Below are 8853 nucleotides of genomic sequence, written 5' to 3'. Positions count from 1 at the left end.
GAGTCTCCTGTAGGCAGTGCGTGAGTTTGTGTATAGATCTATACTGGATTGACAATCATACACCTTGCTGCTAGCTATAGTAGGACCTGCAGGTCTACGGGTGACAAATGTCATAACTTTTCGACGCCTGAAGAACGTCGTGTTTCACACTAGTCAAGCAAGCATGGTTATAACTTTATCACATTTTAACCTTAAAATTAACCAAATGGGTTACAAGGTAGTTAATGCTTCAGTAGTGTAATTTATACAATACTACTATAAGTCTTCATTTTTTCATTTACACTCATACAGTGATATTCTCACAAGAGAAATGCATACTATTTTTCAAGTAAAGATAGTTACCAATATGGAAAAACATACATTTATACTATTTCAAGTACAAACATACATTTTACACTTTATTCAAAAGAACAGAGCATACAAACAGTCGAGTCTTGGTAGAAGACTACTTTTCATTTAAGTAGAAAATATAGGATTTTTTGGAAAGATACAAACATTTTTACTTTACATATACAAACATTTTTACTAAACAAATGCAAACATTTGACACAAAAATACTTATGCACTCACTCAAATTTTATGTTGATACTCTCTTTCAAAATAATGTGTATTCTCAGGTCACTAGCAGACAAGTACATATGACCAGGTTTTTGAGAAGACGGAGCATGTTCAAGACTCGTCTTTTTATTTTGATATAATTTTTGGTGTCTTACAACTTTACACAGAACACACTAGTAGACAAGTACATGACGTCCTCCACCCCCGAATGTTTCCGCCATCTCGGTTTAGGGGTGTGACAGATGCCCTTAGTTGAAAAGAGTACTCAGGTCGTAGGGTGAAGGCACTAACCATGACCATCCATTCCCATCTGTCCACACAAGTCAAAGAGGCTCAGCTAAAAGCCTTGAAATAGGAAAATGTGGAGGGTGAAACCTTAAGAGGAATGGAGAATAACCTTGAGATCAAGGGAGACGGAGTTCGTTATTTCATGAACCGTGTCGCACCCCCAAACCAGAACGGCAGAAACGTTCGGGGGCGGAGGACGTCATGTACAGTATCATATTAATGCATAATAGTAAACAAGCAACAACATCATCCATTGCATTAATGATATAATTTAATACAAGTGTGTTATGTATATAATTTGAAAGACACCAAAATATGAATCAAAATAAAAGATGAGTCTTGAATATGCTCCGTCTTCTCAAAACCTGGTCCAATGTACCTGTCTACTGGTGACCTGAAAATACAAGTTATTTTGAAAGAGTAGATCAGCATTGAAGCTGGTGTGTTCATAAGTATTTAGTGTCAGATGTTGTATATGTTTAATGAAAGTGTTTGTTTGTAAATGTTTGTTTATAAATGTTTGTTCGTAAATGTTTGTATCTCCTAGAAAATCCTATATTTTCTAATTTCACTGAAATGTAGTCTTCTACCAAGACACGGCTGATCTGTATGTTTGTTCCTTTGTAAAAGTGAGTGTTTTTTCCCAAAGACTGACTATCATTTACCAAAAATATAGTTTACATTACCGTTTATGTGAGAAGCTCACAATTTGAATGTAATGGGAAAATAATAAAGATGTACTTGTAGTATTTGTATATGGTAACTACCGTTGTACTAACTACCTTAAAACAATTGTTTTAATTAAGGTAAAATGTGATATAGTTGTAACCATACTTGATTGACTAATAAATCAAGATGTTCGAAGACATCGAAATGGTATGACATTTGTCACCCGTAGACCTGCAGGTCCCACTATAGCTAGCAGCAAGGTGTAGGATGGTCAATCACGTATAGATCTATACACAAATTCACGCTCTCCCTCCAGGAGACTCTGGTTACAAAACATGACACAACAGTATATTGTCATGCCATGAAGTAGTGGCTCACATTAGTGTTATAGTGTTCTTGTATTTGTATAATGTGTTCTCTCTGTTCTAGTGTATTGTATGTTCTCTTTGTATAGTGTAGTGTATGTTCTCTTTGTTTCTCATCATAGTATGTTCTTTCTGTTTCTCATTATAGTAAGTTTGAACTGACTCATGTATGAAATGACTCTTGTATGTTTCATTCTACTAGAAATAGTGATTAGTAATCCTCTAAACTATACCTATTATAGTTTATTAGTAATATTGTTTGAGTGATTGAGTAAGTTTGTACACCTCTGCTACCCAAAGGTGCTGAACTGCATTTCGTGCCATATAAGTAATGTCTCCAGATCTTCAGAGCAAATACCACTGCTCCGAGTTCAAGGTCATGTGTTGTATAGTTAACCTCATGTGTGTTAAGTTGTCTTGAGACGTAGGATATAACCTTTCCTCTTTGCATAAGAATACACCCAAGCCCTTGATTAGAAGCATCACAGTATACTACGAAATCCTTTGTCCCTTCAGGAAGAGACAGGATCGGTGCATTGCACAGAGCTCACTTCATCGTTTGGAACATTGTTTCTTGTTTCACTCCCCAACTAAAAGTTACACCCTTTTGCGTCAGGGTGGTAAGAGGTTTAGCAATTCGGGAGAAATTATGGATGAATCTGCGATAGTAGCCAGCAAGACCTAAGAATTGACGGATTTCTATAGGTTTAGGTGCTGACTAGTTCTCAATTGCCTTTATTTTGGAAGGGTCCACGTGTTTCCTTCTGAACTAACCACGTGACCTAGGAAATCAACCTTCCTGATCCAAAACTCTCACTTTGAGAACTTCGCATAGAGTTTCTCTGTTCTAAGAGTTTGCAATATTTGACGAAGATGTTGGCCATGCTCCTCTTCACTTCTTGAATAGATAAGGATGTCGCCAATGAAGACTATGACAAATTTGTCCAGGAATGGACGACACACTCTGTCCATTAGGTCCATGAACACAACAGGTGCATTCGTCAATCCGAATGGAATCACTACAAACTCGTAATGACATAACGAGTTCTGAACGCAGTTTTGGGAATGTCCTCCTCCAAAATCTGTAACTGATGATACCCGGATCTTAAGTCTATTTTCGAGAAGTAGCTCGCACCTTAAAGTTGGTCGAACAGATCGTCAATGCGAGGAAAAGGATATCGATTCTTGATGGTAAGTTTATTCAGCTCGCTGTAGTCTATGCACATACGAAATGATCCATCCTTCTTCTTCACAAACAAAACCGGTGCCCCCCAGGGTGAGAAGCTTGGTCTTATGAAACCCTTGCTAAGGAGTTCGTTTAGCTGGCTGGATAATTCCTGCATTTCAAAAGGTGCAAGACGATAGGGGGATTTGGCTACAGGGGTGGCCCCAGGGATTAAGTCGATTCTCAATTCGACTTGTCGTTCGGGAGGCACTCCTGGAAGGTAGCCGGGAAAGATGTCGGGAAAGTTGCAGACCTCAGGAATGCTCGCAATGTCTTTTACTTCTTGCTTTTTGTCTACCACGTGAGCCAAGAAAGCACAGTACACTTTACGAAGGTACTTCCGTGCCTTGATGCAAAAAATGATCTGGAGGTTCGTTCCGGGTTTGTCACCGTAGATGATAAGAGTTTCGTTAGTTAGCAAGTTCATGCGAATAGCTCTTTCATAGCATAGGATGTCAGCGTGGTTAGGGCACAACCAATCCATACCTATTATGACGTCAAAACTTTTGATAGAGACTGGCAAGGTCTATTGGGAAAGAAAAGTTATTCAAGGTAAGGGTACATCCTATGTATATATCGTTGGTGGATTCGGATTTCCCGTTAGCCATTTCGACTGTGAAAGTTTCAATTAGTGGTTGGGAGTTTTGATTTAGCAGGTGTTTGAAATTATAGCTCACGAAGCTCTTCTCATCACCACAATCAAATAGAATGCATGCATAAGTGTTGTTGAGAAGAAACGTACCCGTGACCACCACAGGGTCTGCCACTGCTTCTTCGTGACCCAATGCTAGAATCCTCCCAACTCCACCAGCATTTCCAGCTTTCGGACAATCTCTTTTGAAATGCCCCACATCACCGTATTGATAGCATGCTTGACCTACTCCAGCGGCAGGTACTTGGTTAATCGGTTGGGGTGGTGATCTACAGAATCGGGCAGTATTCCCTTTTCTGTTGCAGTTACGACACTGCATTTCCTGGCAATTTCCATTGTGGTGAAAATTGCACTTGTTGCATTAGGGGAGATTACCAGCATAAGGCTTAGCTGGTGCAGGATTAGCAGGAACAGCCGCAGGTACAGTAGCAGCATGGACCATCACTAGCTGTTGCTTTTTCGAGGGTTCTTGTGAAGATTTGCCCTTCCTCTTATTCCAACCTTTCTTCTTCTTGTTGTTGTTGTTGTTTCCCTTGGGTTGTTCTGGGGTAGCAACCACGGAGTTTTGACGAGCTCCATGGTCAATGAGCGACTGTGCCAGTTGTGACAACCCGAAATTTCTTCCATTTATACCGTTAAAAAATAAATAATAAATAAATCAATTCGGATTTATTTCCGTTCACGTTAGTATTATTTTTGGTCTAACGTAATATTCTAAGCTCAGTTCAATCGAGTTTTGGATTCAAAAACAAGGTTTTCAAAGTCAAAGCATAGCATACGGGCCAAACATCCCTTCGAGAGGAGTGTACGGCCGCAAACTCGAGTTTACGGCCGTACACCCCCCACCCCACCCCATGGCCGGAAACTGACCCCTATATAAGGGATGAGTGGCCTTCATTCTACACTTTAAGCACTCAAGAGACTTTCTCTCTCTACTCTCTCTCTACCATCGAATTCTCTCCAAGATCTTAAAAAGTTGTAAGTGTTCTTCCTTAGTTTGATGTTAATCCTTCTTAGCTAGCTTCATCTAATGATTTCATCCATGGAAATCATCTTATCTTAGATCTTCAAGAAACACCAAGAACACACACTAGTGTTCTTGGAACTTAACCACCATTTCAAGCCTCTATATCGTAAGTATTCTTCCCTATACTTGATATCTAGTTAAGACTCATGCTTAAAACCTTGAAATCATCAAGAATGCAAGACCAAAAGGAGTTTACGGCCAAGCCATCTCCCTTGGCCGTAAACCCCTATAAGTATGCCATTTTGGCCATAAACTCTTCCTAAGGCTTGGATTTGAGGCTAGAACACTCCCTTGTGCTTTGTAAGACCTTGAATCATCACCAAACTCATCATCAAAGAGAGTTTACGGCCAGGAGTAAACTCCCTTGGCCGTAAACCCTTATAAGTGTGGTGTTTTGAGCCTTAAACACTTCTAGACCCTTGCTAAACCTTAGAACACTTGAACCCTTGAAACTCCTTGCCTTTAAGACTCAAAATAAGACCATTTGGTGAGTTTACGGCCATAGAGTTTACACCCTGGCCGTAAACACCTTAACACCCTCCAAAACATTGGTTTTGCTCATCCATATGAAGAGCAATGGTCCCTCAAGTTTCCCTAGCCTTCAAACACCCTCTTATGCATGTTTGACCATGGGTTTACGGCCGTAAACTCCCTTGGCCGTAAACCCATGTCCGTACACTCATGGTAGTGCCATTCCACTTTCCTTTGATGAATCACATGTGATTCCAACCCTAGGTCAAAGTGTTTCCTAGTCCCGTGAGGTGTTTCCTTGCATTGGGTTACTTCCAAACACTATATTTACGTCAGTATATGCCAATATATGTCATTTAGGACTTGTTGTATCTCGGGACTTCATTCGTGGAACTTCTCATCCTTACGTGCGTATTCGTTGAATCACCCACATCAGGTGAGTTCATACCCCTACGCTTTTCTGAGTTTTTATGTTTTCAGGGGGAGAATACAAGCAAAAGTACAAGGAAACTTGTGCTCAAAATATATTATTTTGTTTAAGATAATTATATTTCTAGTATGCTTTTAACATGGAAAACAGTTTTTACCAAACGATTAAGAAATCAACTCGTAGAAACAGTTTTCAAAACTAGGGTAACGAACTTGTGAATCATGTCGTAAAATGTATCATTTTATAAAGGATTCATGCAAATCATATAAAAGGATTTTCCATATTATTACTTGTAAATTTGTTAGTCTAGTTGGAGACACGTCCTTAGTAACACTCATCACCGAAACAGAGTGTAGGACTAGGACTTATGACCAGAATCTCTTGTAGGGAGAGCGTGACTGTTTTGTATAGATCTATACGGGACTGACTATCCCGCACCTCGCTGCTAGCTAAAGTGGGACCGACAGGTCTACGGGTGACAAAGTCATAAAGAATACTGGCCCCGATACGTGCCATATCAAGTTAATGTATGGTTATAAAACTCACAATGTAGATAACAGAGATTTACTTTTGTAATAATGAATCAAGTGAACTAACCTCAAAGTAATAACCGATTTGATTACTGGAAGGTACTAATGGTACCTTCAGGATTTAGTTCATCACGTTTTCTTTTATTAGTTTTATTTATGTAATAGGACTAATATACCTCATTGGGAGTAACCATGGTTTTTAAAAGAAAACTACGTTTATCGATATAAGTATGATAGATACTTGTACACTTCAGACTAGAAACAGATAACCAACCATCAACCTTAAGGAAAATATAGGATTTTCCTGGAATAACTCAACCTTTCATAAACGGACTGTTTAACAAATAACTAATGGATACTCAAACATCTTTCATAAGAAAATATAGGATTTTCTTGGGAAACACTTTTCAAAGACATCAAAGAATCATTTTACCTACCATTCTTTACACCAGAAAATATAAGGTTTTCAGGAGAAACATAACGTATTTTCGAAACAATAAAGAATAGTTTTCTAAAACATAAACGCTTATGAACTCACCAGCTTTTTGCTGATACTCTTTCAAACTACTTGTATTCTCAGGAATTTGTAGACAGGTACTTCCAGGATTTTGGAGAAGTCTACGCGATAGAATCTCGTCTTTTCATTTTACTTTGATATATATAAAACTATGTACTATGACTATGTAAACCTTTTTCATGTATGTATTCAATGTTTAGTTGTGCTTACTATGCTTACTATGATACAACTGTTGTGATACTACGCATGACATCACCCGCCCCCGGACGTTTCCGTCGTTATTTCTGACGGTTCGGGGGTGTGACAGATTGGTATCAGAGCTATTGTTTATAGTGAACTAAGTATACCGAACCTTACATGGTATACAACTATAAACACTAAGGGGCCTAAGTGCTCTAAACTAAAAGTATACTTTCAAAAATATAAGTATTATTATAAAAAGTATACAAGTATACCTAAGTACCCGAACCAGTGGCATAAGTAGAACAAAACAAAAGTAATTGGATGTTGGACATCGCAGTTAAACCTGGGCAGTTATGTAATCATGTCTAGGGTCAATATAGCCTGATCAACTATATTCATTCGAGTCATGACCAACATGTGCCTGGGAGTGACTGTGGTGTTGCAGCAAGCCTAAAACTTACCTAAATACCAGAAGAGTCCTAGAGTCAAACATAAGGATTAAAATACTATAGGAGTATTTTAGGATGCTATAACGACCGAACCAGAAACTTACCCAAGAATCAATCATATAGCTATAATACTCTGGAAGTATTATTAGAGTCAATGTCTATTAACTATCCCTTTACTCGCATAGATAACATGGCCGGATTTCATCTCCATGGTGACCCGTATTTTCCCAACCAAGGAAATGGTGGATGGCTCGATGATGAGTCAGAAGAACCTGCAATTCCCTTAGATGATCATTCCGCCGAAAACTATTCGGAAGGCTCCGACTCCAAGCCCGAACTCAATAATCTACCCCCGATGGCTCCTGTCCCAAATCCTAACCCTCAAGTTGGATTCCAAGGTCCAACGCCTACGTGGGTCGAGAGTTTGAATAGGTGGAGCCACGAGCAAGACCAAACCCTCCCATACGACGAAAACCGCAACTTCTACAATCTGAACGAAGGAGGCCCCGCGGACAGGGCCCTTCCAATCCTGATACGCCGAGTGACTCGCAATGAGGAACTGGGTATGGCAACCCTTCAGCGAACTATGGATCTCGAAGCGGATTCGAACGCCAACACAGACCGCATTCGTCGCCTCAAGATTTCTCATGCGAGAGCTGTAAGGAACAATGAAGCTCTGCAACGAGAGTTAGCTACAACCCGAGCCGAAGTCATAGAGCTCCGAGCACGTCAGTCAGAGTACGAGAGACGCCTGCTTGGTGTGGAGCGTCAGCTGGCCGAATTAAGGTTTCACTTGAGGAGTACCCGTCGCCGATAGGGGGATACTCTACTCATCCTTCCTTTTTGGTCTAAGGAATAACTTTCATATCTATGTTCTGAGTAGTTCTTTTCCGTAAACATCTCTGTCCTTCATGTTGCCAAGATTCTTTCTCTGTTAGAATGACTTAGACCTATTTTTAGGTCAAGGGTTCTGAAAAATGTGTATTCTCAGTTTCAGTTATGATGGCAACAATCATATTTCGGTTAAGGATTATCATTGTCAAAAGTATACCTTAGATCGGTAGCATGCAAATTAAGTAACTTTATCAAAGCCCTATCACCGTTTCGTCTTAAAAGCATGTGTCATAGGAAGTACTCTTACCTTAAGAACGATCATTCCTTTTATCGATTTCATATCAGTCTCCATAAAAAGCTACGAGGTCATAATCGGCATGAGATGGTTGAGCCCCAAATCGTGCTGATGTCCCTTGCTTCGAAAGGGCGATTCGTCTCAATCTTTCCCTCTGACGAAGTCCTCACTGGTTATAGTGATAAGATTTGTTCGAACCTTCGTATCATTTCCTGCGCCAAAGCCCAGAAGTATCTGCGAAAGGGATGTCATGCATTCCTGGCTCATGTTGTCGATGAGATGCAAAAAGTTAAAGGCCTCGAGAGCATCTCCGAAGTCTGCAACTTTCCTGATGTCTTCCCCAAATACATTCCCAGGATT

This window comes from Lactuca virosa, chromosome 9, assembly GCF_052849685.1.
Source record: "Lactuca virosa cultivar CGN04683 chromosome 9, Lactuca_virosa_CGN04683_v6, whole genome shotgun sequence".
Taxonomy (NCBI): domain Eukaryota; kingdom Viridiplantae; phylum Streptophyta; class Magnoliopsida; order Asterales; family Asteraceae; genus Lactuca; species Lactuca virosa.
The sequence above is the reverse complement of the archived record's forward strand: the minus strand, read 5'-3'. Positions refer to the sequence as shown.